The sequence below is a fragment of the Salmo salar genome, unplaced genomic scaffold (genome assembly GCF_905237065.1).
Source record: "Salmo salar unplaced genomic scaffold, Ssal_v3.1, whole genome shotgun sequence".
NCBI lineage: Eukaryota > Metazoa > Chordata > Actinopteri > Salmoniformes > Salmonidae > Salmo > Salmo salar.
Genome location: NW_025550935.1, coordinates 82,501 through 94,685, shown reverse-complemented (window position 1 = coordinate 94,685; position 12,185 = coordinate 82,501). Strand labels below are relative to the sequence as shown.

General features: G+C 38.6%; 1 long non-coding RNA gene across 2 annotated transcripts in view; it reads left to right on the top strand.

Moving 5' to 3' along the window:
* The first annotated feature begins 3,744 nt into the window (after positions 1-3,744).
* The window catches only part of LOC106591337 (uncharacterized), a 9,980-nt gene continuing 1,539 nt past the window's right edge, over positions 3,745-12,185 (top strand). For both annotated transcript variants that reach the window (XR_006768270.1, XR_006768271.1), the window contains exons 1-3: positions 3,745-3,982; positions 6,020-6,103; positions 8,489-8,587. This is a non-coding gene — a long non-coding RNA (uncharacterized lncRNA). The remainder of the gene's footprint in view (positions 3,983-6,019; positions 6,104-8,488; positions 8,588-12,185) is intronic.

The following is a 12,185-nucleotide window of genomic DNA, read 5'->3' as shown; positions in this document are numbered from 1 at the left end:
ATGTTTTACTAACCTACATTTATAATGAGTAATTAACATTATGTTTTACTAACCTACATTTATAATGAGTAATTAACATTATGTTTTACTAACCTACATTTATAATGAGTAATTAACATTATGTTTTACTAACCTACATTTATAATGAGTAATTAACATTATGTTTTACTAGCCTACATTTATAATGAGTAATTAACATTATGTTTTACTAACCTACATTTATAATGAGTAATTAACATTATGTTTTACTAACCTACATTTATAATGAGTAATTAACATTATGTTTTACTAACCTACATTTATAATGAGTAATTAACATTATGTTTTACTAACCTACATTTATAATGAGTAATTAACATTATGTTTTACTAACCTACATTTATAATGAGTAATTAACATTATGTTTTACTAACCTACATTTATAATGAGTAATTAACATTATGTTTTACTAACCTACATTTATAATGAGTAATTAACATTATGTTTTACTAACCTACATTTATAATGAGTAATTAACATTATGTTTTACTAACCTACATTTATAATGAGTAATTAACATTATGTTTTACTAACCTACATTTATAATGAGTAATTAACATTATGTTTTACTAACCTACATTTATAATGAGTAATTAACATTATGTTTTACTAACCTACATTTATAATGAGTAATTAACATTATGTTTAACTAACCTACATTTATAATGAGTAATTAACATTATGTTTTACTAACATACATTTATAATGAGTAATTAACATTATGTTTTACTAACATACATTTATAATGAGTAATTAACATTATGTTTTACTAACCTACATTTATAATGAGTAATTAACATTATGTTTTACTAACCTACATTTATAATGAGTAATTAACATTATGTTTTACTAACCTACATTTATAATGAGTAATTAACATTATGTTTAACTAACCTACATTTATAATGAGTAATTAACATTATGTTTTACTAACATACATTTATAATGAGTAATTAACATTGTTTATTCATTATTGTCATGACTTCCGCCGAAGTCGGTCCCTCTCCTTGTTCGGCGGTCGACGTCACCGGCCTTCTAGCCATCACTGATCCACTTTTCATTTTCCATTGGTTTTGTCTTGTCTTCCATCACACCTGGTTCCAATCCCATCAATGACATGTTGTGTATTTAACCCTCTGTTTCCCCTCATGTCCTTGTCGGTGATTGTTTGTTGTATGTAATGGTGCATTTATGCTCTGGTGTGCGACGGGTTTTCTACCCACTTCCTTTATTTTGTATATGTTGGTTTTCGGAATTTGCGAGCACTTATTAAACGATTCCGTTTATACCAAGTTCGTTCTCCTGCGCCTGACTTCCCTGCCACCAACACGCACGCTTTACAATATGTTTCACTAACATACATTTATAATGAGTAATTAACATTGTGTTTTATTCATTATGTGTTTTCTTTCCAGTACACATGATATTTTGCCACAGACACTCCATTTGATTACTTGATCGTAAGTGGTATTATGTCAAATGCAGAAAAGGTATTAATTTAGAATTTACAGATTCTCGAAATGAGCAATTGGAAATGCATTGTGACTGTTCTCGTCCTTCAGCCTGATATACCTGGTCTGAGGAGATGGTGGTGTGTGGTCCTTCAGCCTGGTCTGAGGAGATGGTGGTGTGTGGTCCTTCAGCCTGGTCTGAGGAGATGGGGGTGTCTGGTCCTTCAGCCTGGTCTGAGGAGATGGTGGTGTCTGGTCCTTCAGCCTGGTCTGAGGAGATGGTGGTGTCTGGTCCTTCAGCCTGGTCTGAGGAGATGGTGGTGTCTGGTCCTTCAGCCTGGTCTGAGGAGATGGTGGTGTCTGGTCCTTCAGCCTGGTCTGAGGAGATGGTGGTGTCTGGTCCTTCTGGGGAACCTGGAGCTGGACAGGTACAATCTGTTATTTGAATAAAAGTCAATGTCTTTGGAAGATTATCCCAAGTGATATTTAATTTTGAAGTGTTGGTACTTTTTTCTGAAAATATCCAGGCATGGCAGAAGGCTTGTCCACTGGATAGACTAAGGCAAGGCTTTGTTAAGGGGGATCTCCAGCATAGATTATGAATTTAACGGAAAAAGGAGACGTGGAAGTCACCCATGTCAGTGTCATGTCATGAAGTTGGTCATTTCTGATAACGAAACCATTTGGAAAATATGACATTATGTCCTGTTCCCAAATGTACTAGTTAAAGGTTTTAGACTACAGTATGTTATACTGTAACTAAAATGGTTTTAGACTACAGTATGTTATAACTACAACTAAAATGGTGTCATGATTTTTACAAACAGCATCAAATATACACTACATGACCAAATGTATGTGGACACCTGCTCACCGACCATCTCATTCCAAAGTCAAGGGCATTAATATGGAGTTGGTCCCCCCTTTGGTGCTATAACAGCCGCCACTCTTCTGGGAAGGCTTTCCACTAGATGTTGGAACATTGCTGCGGGGACTTGATTCCATTCAGCCACAAGAGCATTAGGAAGGTCGGGCACTGATGTTGGGTGATTAGGCCCTGGCTCGCAGTTGACGTTCCAATTCATCCCAAAGGTGTTCAACGGGGTTGAGGTCAGGGCTCTGTGAAGGACAGTCAATTTCTTCCACACCAATCTCGACAAACAATTTCTGTATGGACCTCGCTTTGTGCACAGGGACATTGTCAATCAGAAATAGGAATGGGCCTTCCCCAAAATGTTGCCACAGTTGCCAGCACAGAATCATCTAGAATGTAATTGTATGTTGTAGCGTTACGATTTCCCTTCACTGGAACTAAGGGGACTAGCCCGAACCATGGAAAAACAGCCCCAGACCATTATTCCTCCTCCACCAAACTTTACAGTTGGCAGTATACGTTGGGGCAGGTAGTGTTCTCCTGGCATCCGCCAATCCCAGACGTGACAGTCGGACTGCCAGATGGTGAAGCGTGATTCATTACTCCAGAAAACGCGCTTCAGCACTTGGCTGCCCGTTCTGTGAGTTTGTGTGGCCTACCACTTCACGCTTGAGCCATTGTTTCTCCAAGATGTTTCCACTTCACAATAACTGCATTTACAGTTGACCAGGGAATCTCTAGCAGGGCAGAAATGTGATGAACTGACTTTGTGGAAAGGTGGCATCCTATGACGGTGCCACGTTGAAAATCACTGAGCTCTTCAGTAAGGCCTTTCTACTGCCAATGTTTGTCTATGGAGATTACATGGCTGTGTGCTCAATTTTATAGACCTGTCAGCAGCAGGTGTCTGAAATTGCTGAATCCACAAATTTGAAGGGGTGTCTACATACTTTTGTATATCTAGTGTGTGTGTATTTATATATATACACTAGATATACACTAGATATAGACTAGATATACAAAAGTATGTAGAACTGCGCATGTGCAGGCCGTCAAACCAAAGACACATACATTTATACTAACTAGACACAGACGCACATGTCATGGAGACGTTGGTTTGCTGAACTGATGGTAGAAACACACCGTCGGGTCTAACGGTCGTCTCACACCGAACTGTGCATGTGCAGGCCGTCAAACCAAAGACACTCCTTCGATATAAAGTCGTTTTTGACTAAAATAATAACGTGTCAGTTTGTCTCTTTCACGAAGTTGGAGTAATAACATGTTCAAATACTTAAGACATTGGCTCGAATCTAGGTTTTGCCTTTAGATTTAGAGAAAATGTACAACTAAGGAGGAATTTTTCACTTCTGACTTCTCAATCCCCAAATCACAACATCGGTCTACTTCCTACAGTCTGCTTCCCAAGCGGTCCCAGTAGACTCGGGATGTTGGTCTCTGGGTTTAGGAATTCTGTTATGTCATTTCCTCATGAAGTTGAAAGTAAGTTTGTGGGCTAATGCACGTACGAAAGGGATGTTGAAACTCTGGCGCACATTTCTCGGCAACATTAGAAGTCGGGTAAAAGTATTGATTTGAAGGAAAGACGAGCAGACTGGTAAGTCTAGAAGCTACTTACACACTATTATAAAGTTAGGTCGTAGTCAGACATTTAATAGTCAAGAGTAGGTTTGATCTATGATCTCTTATCACCATGGGTGTAGTGCTGAGGAGCGCGAGGGAGCACTTTCAATTTGAGAATACAATAAACATTATTCTGATCAATTCTAAATAAATTATATTTAATTACCAGGTAAATGGTAACGTTACTGTTACAAAAAAATACTGATTTCTAATAAGATTTTAGCACGGTTAGCTTAAGCTGAATAGTCAGAAAAATTGGAGGATGGATTTTATACATCTTCTAAAACAGGGCTCTCCGATCCTGTTCCTGGAGAGATACCATCCTTTAGGTTTTCATTCCTATTCAAAACTAGTCACCTGATTAAAATAATGAGTTGGTTTATAAGATAAATCAGGTTAGTTACAGCTGTGGTTGTAGTGAGACCCTACCGGAGGGTAGCGCTCCAGGAACAAGGTTGGAGTGAGACCCTACCGGAGGGTAGCGCTCCAGGAACAGGGTTGGAGTGAGACCCTACCGGAGGGGTAGCGCTCCAGGAACAGAGTTGGAGTAAAACCCTACCGGAGGGTAGCGCTACAGAAACAGGGTTGGAGTGTAACCCTACCGGAGGGTAGCGCTCCAGGAACAGGGTTGTAGTGAAACCCTACCGGAGGGTAGCGCTCCAGGAACAGGGTTGTAGTGTAACCCTACCGGAGGGTAGCGCTCCAGGAACAGGGTTGTAGTGTAACCCTACCAGGTTTAGACTGGTCATCTATGATATGTAGGTTATATACAGTACATTCTCTGTCCTGCTACTGGTAGGACTATAACATTATGTTGATCTGAACAGGTTTAGACTGGTCATCTATGATATGTAGGTTATATACAGTACATTCTCTGTCCTGCTACTGGTAGGACTATAACATTATGTGAACTGATCTGAACAGGTTTAGGCTGGTCATCTATGATATGTAGGTTATGTACAGTACATTCTCTGTCCTGCTACTGGTAGGACTATAACATTATGTTGATCTGAACAGGTTTAGACTGGTCATCTATGATATGTAGGTTATATACAGTACATTCTCTGTCCTGCTACTGGTAGGACCAGGGACGGAAATCCCGGGGGGGACGGGGGACACACGACAATGCATCACAATGGTTTGATCCACTGCCAGTTCCTTAGCTTGCTAGGTAACAGAGAGGTCGTATCTATTGTCTGAAAGGCACTCAATGCACGTAACTGACGTGAGGTTAATCCAGTCAATCGCGCACACACACTAGCTGATTATGCAGAGCTAGCGCGCAAATATTAACTATTAAGCTAGCTAGTACCTATTCCATTTATGTGGCGTCGTCAAAGATGGAATCTGCATGCAGATGATGTAAGTTAGTGCTTCAAAGTCCCTGTGATAAGGTTAGCGATAAACTGAAATCCAAACTGAACAGAACTACACTCTCTTCTACCATTGTCTTAAATATATTTAATGCTCTCGTTGCAAAAGCTAAATTGTCACAAGTTAACTTTTATTTATTTATTTTATTTCACCTTTATTTAACCCGGGTAGCAAAGATTATAGCAAACACCACTGAAACTGAATTGGTGCTCGCTTGCTTTGCAAATTCAGCTATTGTTGGAAGCCAGCCAATATGAAACAAACTATTAAAATTACAAAAGGTTGCAGCATATAATGTGTAAATGGTGAACTCATACAGCTGTCAACTCTTGTCATTTTAATCCGTTTCACATTTGCTAGCTACCTTTTAGATCGAAGCCCAAATAGAATGATAAAAGATAAGATGATAGAAGCCCATCTCCTACTGTAAATAACCTACACACTGTGTGTGTGTGTGTAGCCAGCCAGCCAGGTAGAAAAATGGCAGAAAAATAAAAGACGGACATCAGAGTATTTTTCAATACACCAAACGTATAGTAAAAACCCTAGTAGCCTAATATCTCAAAGACTAGTTGATAAAATGTTCATAAGAAAGAAGTGAAATGCTAATAGAAATGTTTCACAATGATGTCATTAGGCAGAGCAGGCAACAGATGGCACACAGACAGCAGAGTTGGGGACAGATATGCAGGGACAGACTGGCAGAGACAGGGAGTCTCAGGTAAGTTTGTTGAGTCTTTGTTTGTCAACATTATGAAAGGTTCTCAATTTTTTTTACTTGTAAAATAGGAACATAATTGGAAAATGCCATGGATACCCCCACTCTCAACTTAAACTGGTGACTGAACTAAGATTTGTTAAAGGCAATGGTATTGCTGTTGTGATTAGTTGTGTAGTTTTGGGTACAGGTAGTTAGGAGTACGGCAAACACCTTATTTCTTTGGTTCCTCAATATACATTTACCATATTACAATGTAGGCTATGTGTTACAGCACTACTTTTGGTGTCCCCCTCAGGAATTGCTCTTGAGAAAATTTCATGTAATTGTCCCCTCCAAAGTTGATATCAGATTTTCGCCAATGGGTAGGACTATAACATTATGTTGATCTGAACAGGTTTAGACTGGTCATCTATGAAATGTAGGTTATATACAGTACATTCTCTGTCCTGCTACTGGTAGGACTATAACATTATGTTGATCTGAACAGGTTTAGACTGGTCATCTATGATATGTAGGTTATATACAGTACATTCTCTGTCCTGCTACTGGTAGGACTATAACATTATGTTGATCTGAACAGGTTTAGACTGGTCATCTATGATATATAGGTTATATACAGTACATTCTCTGTCCTGCTACTGGTAGGACTATAACATTATGTTGATCTGAACAGGTTTAGACTGGTCATCTATGATATGTAGGTTATATACAGTACATTCTCTGTCCTGCTACTGGTAGGACTATAACATTATCTTGATCTGAACAGGTTTAGACTGGTCATCTATGATATGTAGGCTATACCCGAGGTATAGACCTTGATCTGCATATCACTAACAAAACGCCATTATATATTATAACCTAGCCTACTTTACATAATATAATGATTTCCCCTTTTGACCACCATTAATGTAAAAACCCTAGTAGCCTAATATCTCAAAGACTAGTTGATAAAATGTTCATAAGAAAGAAGTGAAATGCTAATAGAAATGTTTCACAATGATGTCATTAGGCAGAGCAGGCAACAGATGGCACACAGACAGCAGAGTTGGGGACAGATATGCAGGGACGAGCTGGCAGAGACAGGGAGTCTCAGGTAAGTTTGTTGAGGTCTTTGTTTGTCAACATTATGAAAGGTTCTCCATTTTTTTACTTGTATAATAGGAACATAATTGGAAAATGCCATGGATACCTCCACTCTCAACTTAAACTGGTGACTGAACTAAGATTTGTTTAAAGGCAATGGTATTGCTGTTGTGATTAGTTGTGTAGTTTTGGGTACTGGTAGTTAGAGTGCGGCAAACACCTTATTTCTTTGGTTCCTCAATATACATTTACCATATTACAATGTAGGCTATGTGTTACAGCACTATGCACGGAATGTCCCCCCCAAAGTTGATAAGATTTTCGCTCAACCAGGTTTAGACTGGTCATCCATGAAATGAGTTATATACAGTACATTCTCTGTCCTGCTACTGGTAGGACTATAACATTATGTTGATCTGAACAGGTTTAGGCTGGTCATCTATGATATGTAGGTTATATACAGTACATTCTCTGTCCTGCTACTGGTAGGACTATAACATTATCTTGATCTGAACAGGTTTAGACTGGTCATCTATGATATGTAGGTTATATACAGTACATTCTCTGTCCTGCTACTGGTAGGACTATAACATTATGTTGATCTGAACAGGTTTAGACTGGTCATCTATGATATGTAGGTTATATACAGTACATTCTCTGTCCTACTACTGGTAGGACTATAACATTATGTTGATCTGAACAGGTTTAGACTGGTCATCTATGATATGTAGGCTATAGCCGAGGTATAGACCTTGATCTGCATATCACTAACAAAACGCCATTATATATTATAACCTAGCCTACTTTACATAATATAATGATTTCCCCCTCAGATCAATCATGTCCGTTTTAGCCCTTCTGTCTACATTCTCAGATACGTTTAGAAAAGAACAGATTGGAAGACAATAAATAGTCTACTGTTAGTGAATACAAATATGTGTGAGACATGGCCTTGTGTTGCTGTACTGTCTATAACTACCTTAACAAACAGAGACTTATTATTATTATTATTATTGTTGCTGTACTGTCTATAACTACAGTGACTTATTATTATTATTATTATTATTATTGTTGCTGTACTGTCTGTAACTACCTTAACAAACAGTGACTTATTATTATTGACAGTTACCAAGGAGATGAAATTTTACAACTACATATTCATGTGATTGCATTAAATCACCTGACTGTTTCGATATGTCTGTTAAGTAAATGTTTTATAAGAGATAATTATTAAATGATAACAATTGACATTCAATAATTACTGTGTCAACCACAACCAACATGCTGGATCTCTGTTTACAGGGGTCAGTGCTCTAAAATGAGTCTCTCTGGGGAGAGGAAGGAGGGGGGCCCTGCCTCTAAAATGAGACTCTCTGGGGAACATGACACCAAATCTAAGAGGTGAGATGACAATTTTGTTTAAGAATTATTAAGAGTTTTTTTCAAAAATGCCATTTCCAAAAATTTTCACATTTGTTTTTTTAATCATAAATGGCTGCTTATGGGACCTTCAATATTACCGTTCTCAGATTTTTAATTCATAGTTTTTAGATGTGTATTATTATAAATTTTTTATTGCAAAACGCAATATATCCATTGTTTAGCAGGAATGGAATGTTCGTATTCTGTATATTTGACTGGGATATGTGATTGTCTCACCTAGATATCTTTAGATGAATGCACTTACTGTAAATCACTCTGGATAAGAGCATCTGCTAAATCAGGGGTTCTCAATCCGGGGTCTGTGGAGGTACTGCAGGGGCTCCACGGCACCCTGAATGTACTCGTTACAATGTACCACATTTGATAGAATTTTCACATGACACGACCACTTTGCCTGCTCTTAATTATTGCCTAATATAATGGAATACATATTTTCTTTACCAATTCTGATCGTTGTTACAATAAGAATTTTGACAATATTCCCGTTATATCACCACACTCTTCACACCCGTTTAACAACTCTAAATAGCTTTGGCATAGTAGGCATCAAGTCCCTTGCCAATAATGTTGCCTACAACGTTGCATACAATGTTCATTTTCATCGAACACATATTACGCCCGAGATGCCTTCAACTGCCTAATTTATAGCCACGCCCAATTTAGGATTATTTTTTAACAATGTGATGTTGCGCTCCAAAGGGATATCTTGAAATAACATGATGTAGATAATTAAATAATCAAAAGAAAACCGTGTTTATTTTACACTCTTAGAAAAGAAGGTTCCTTATAGAACCAAAAAGGCTTCTATCACTTCCTTAATATATGGAACCACTAAAAGTTATATATATATTTAGGTTCAGTGAAGAAGATCTACTAGAGTTCTGATCAACGGAAGGTGATTGTTTTGAGGATGTGAACCCAGCAGCCCTCCAGTGGTCAGATCAATTCCACCTGTTTATTTCAGCACTCGGCCCAGGATTCGAACCAGCCACCTTTCAAACACAGGTTCAAATCCCGCCACAGCTCCAACTCCTTAGCCTCTGGGTGAAAACCAGAGATAATCTTCAGAAATAAGCATGAGTTAATCTGCCAAAATGAAGACAAAATGCTATGCAGACATACATGGTATCACTTGTGATACATAAATATTATACATACATATTATACATAAATATTACAACATACTAAATATGATACATAAATATTATAAATAAATATTACACATACATATTATTCATAAATAATTTCCAAAAGCACAAGACATACTGTTGCATGTAGGTCTATATTATTAATGGATTGATCATATAGAAATAGAAAACAATATTTTTACTACCCCAAAGTATTTACATGTGGTGCAGGAACCACTGACTCGCTGCATTATTCTATAGTATTATCAAGACACCTGCTGTTAACTCTTAACTACTTAGGACAGCTCACGAGGTGTCCTAAATATCTGCTGACTAGGTGGGAGTAGAGACTTCATGCATAGCTTTAATTTATACCCAGAAGTGTAAAATGTCTGTATTCTCAGCACTTATACGACCAATTTTCTACTCTGAGACGCTTTGTGGATATGGGCCCAGATCTCAAAATATTGTTGCAATAAATGTTTGTTTAACATAGAGAAAAATGAATATTACTAATGTAACCCACTGTAAAGACTGGGTTTAGTTGATTGTGTGGCACTGCTCTTGTCCGCGTTCTGGAACTGGCCCCGTCCCCGTACAGAACTGTCCACGTCCCCATACTGTGTGGCGCCAAACATATTGTCAGGTTACGTGCAGAGTGGGCTGAGGTGATCTTGGGGAATAATGACAGAGTTTGTTACAGTGTTGAGACACCGAAGTTTATTGTTCAATTTGCTTTTGGTTTACGGTCAGGGACAGTATGAGTGTAGCCAGATCCTTTTCACTCTCTATCCTTGTTTCATTTTGTGGTTCACCGGATTCGTCATCATCATCGAGACAAACGACAGATGAACGTCCTGCTAGCTAGCCAAGCTAGTCGGTACAGCTAGGTATGCTAGCTAGCTACTCTACCAGCAGCATCATAGTTATCCTAGCTAGTCGGTACAGCTAGGTAAGCTAGCTAGCTACTCTACCAGCAGCATCCTAGTTATCCTCGCTAGTCGGTACAGCTAGGTAAGCTAGCTAGCTACTCTACCAGCAGCATCCTAGTTATCCAAGCTAGTCGGTACAGCTGGGTAAGCTAGCTAGCTACTCTACCAGCAGCATCCTAGTTATCCTAGCTAGTCGGTACAGCTAGGTAAGCTAGCTAGCTACTATACCAGCAGCATCCTAGTTATCCTAGCTAGCCGGTACAGCTAGGTAAGCTAGCTAGCTACTCTACCAGCAGCATCCTAGTTATCCTCGCTAGTCGGGTACAGCTAGGTAAGCTAGCTAGCTACTCTACCAGCAGCATCCTAGTTATCCTAGCTAGTCGGTACAGCTAGGTAAGCTAGCTAGCTACTCTACCAGCAGCATCCTAGTTATCCAATCCTCCCTCTCTCGTTGACAGATGCTGGCTACCTCTGTCCGGTTCTCCTCTCTTCACTAGATGGACGGTAACTTTAGTGTTTAACCCCTCTGTATCCAAGGACTAAACTTTTGAATATTATTTTCGGGGCGCCTCAAGTAGGCTGGACACATTCCATTTTTTTTTAAATTCTCAGCTGCCTCACCAACGTCTGAATGTGCATTAATAACTTTTAATTGCTAAATATTTCCAATAGATGGCAGCATAAGACCACAAAGCATCAGTTATAGGCTACAAGCAGCAGTATGATTGACATAAAATAGCATGCAACCACAGACTATATGTCCCATGATTTTCTAAAATGGTCACTCATTAACATGACTTTAGTTAGCTATATATCTCGTTTTAGGGCTGTGTTGCTTTTGGGAGAGCAAAATAATAGTGACTATAGCAGGTATTGAACCCCGGGTAAATTATCACTAGTCAGAACCTCAACCTCAGTATACATGCATTATAAAAAGTCATCTTAATATCTGATATTGCGAGTAAACAACCTCGGAATAGAAAAGACAAGAGTGCGCCTTCCAGCCCACCAATAAATTACATAATTCAACCCTCTCGGTTAGTAAATTTACCTCAACATGCCCCTGGAGAAGGCAGAGCGACGACACCAGCTTTTTACCGGGGCTGAGTTGACTACTAGAGAGAGAAGGCAGAGTGACGACACCAGCTTTTTACCGGGGCTGAGTTGACTACTAGAGAGAGAAGGCAGAGTGAAGACACCAGCTTTTTACCGGGGCTGAGTTGACTACTAGAGAGAGAAGGCAGAGTGAAGACACCAGCTTTTTACTGGGGCTGAGTTGACTACTAGAGAGAGAAGACAGAGTGGCTCGATGGTGGTTGATGAATTTGACAATGAATGTACCAGGAAAATACGTTTTTCTCAACCAGAGGTGTCTGAATTAATGTTCAGGCTTATTGATAATCGTTATAGTAATGAAGTATAATTTCAAACATGAGCATAAAAACAGGTAATAATAAACATGAATCATCATTATATTACTTCACAGTAATCTGTTAA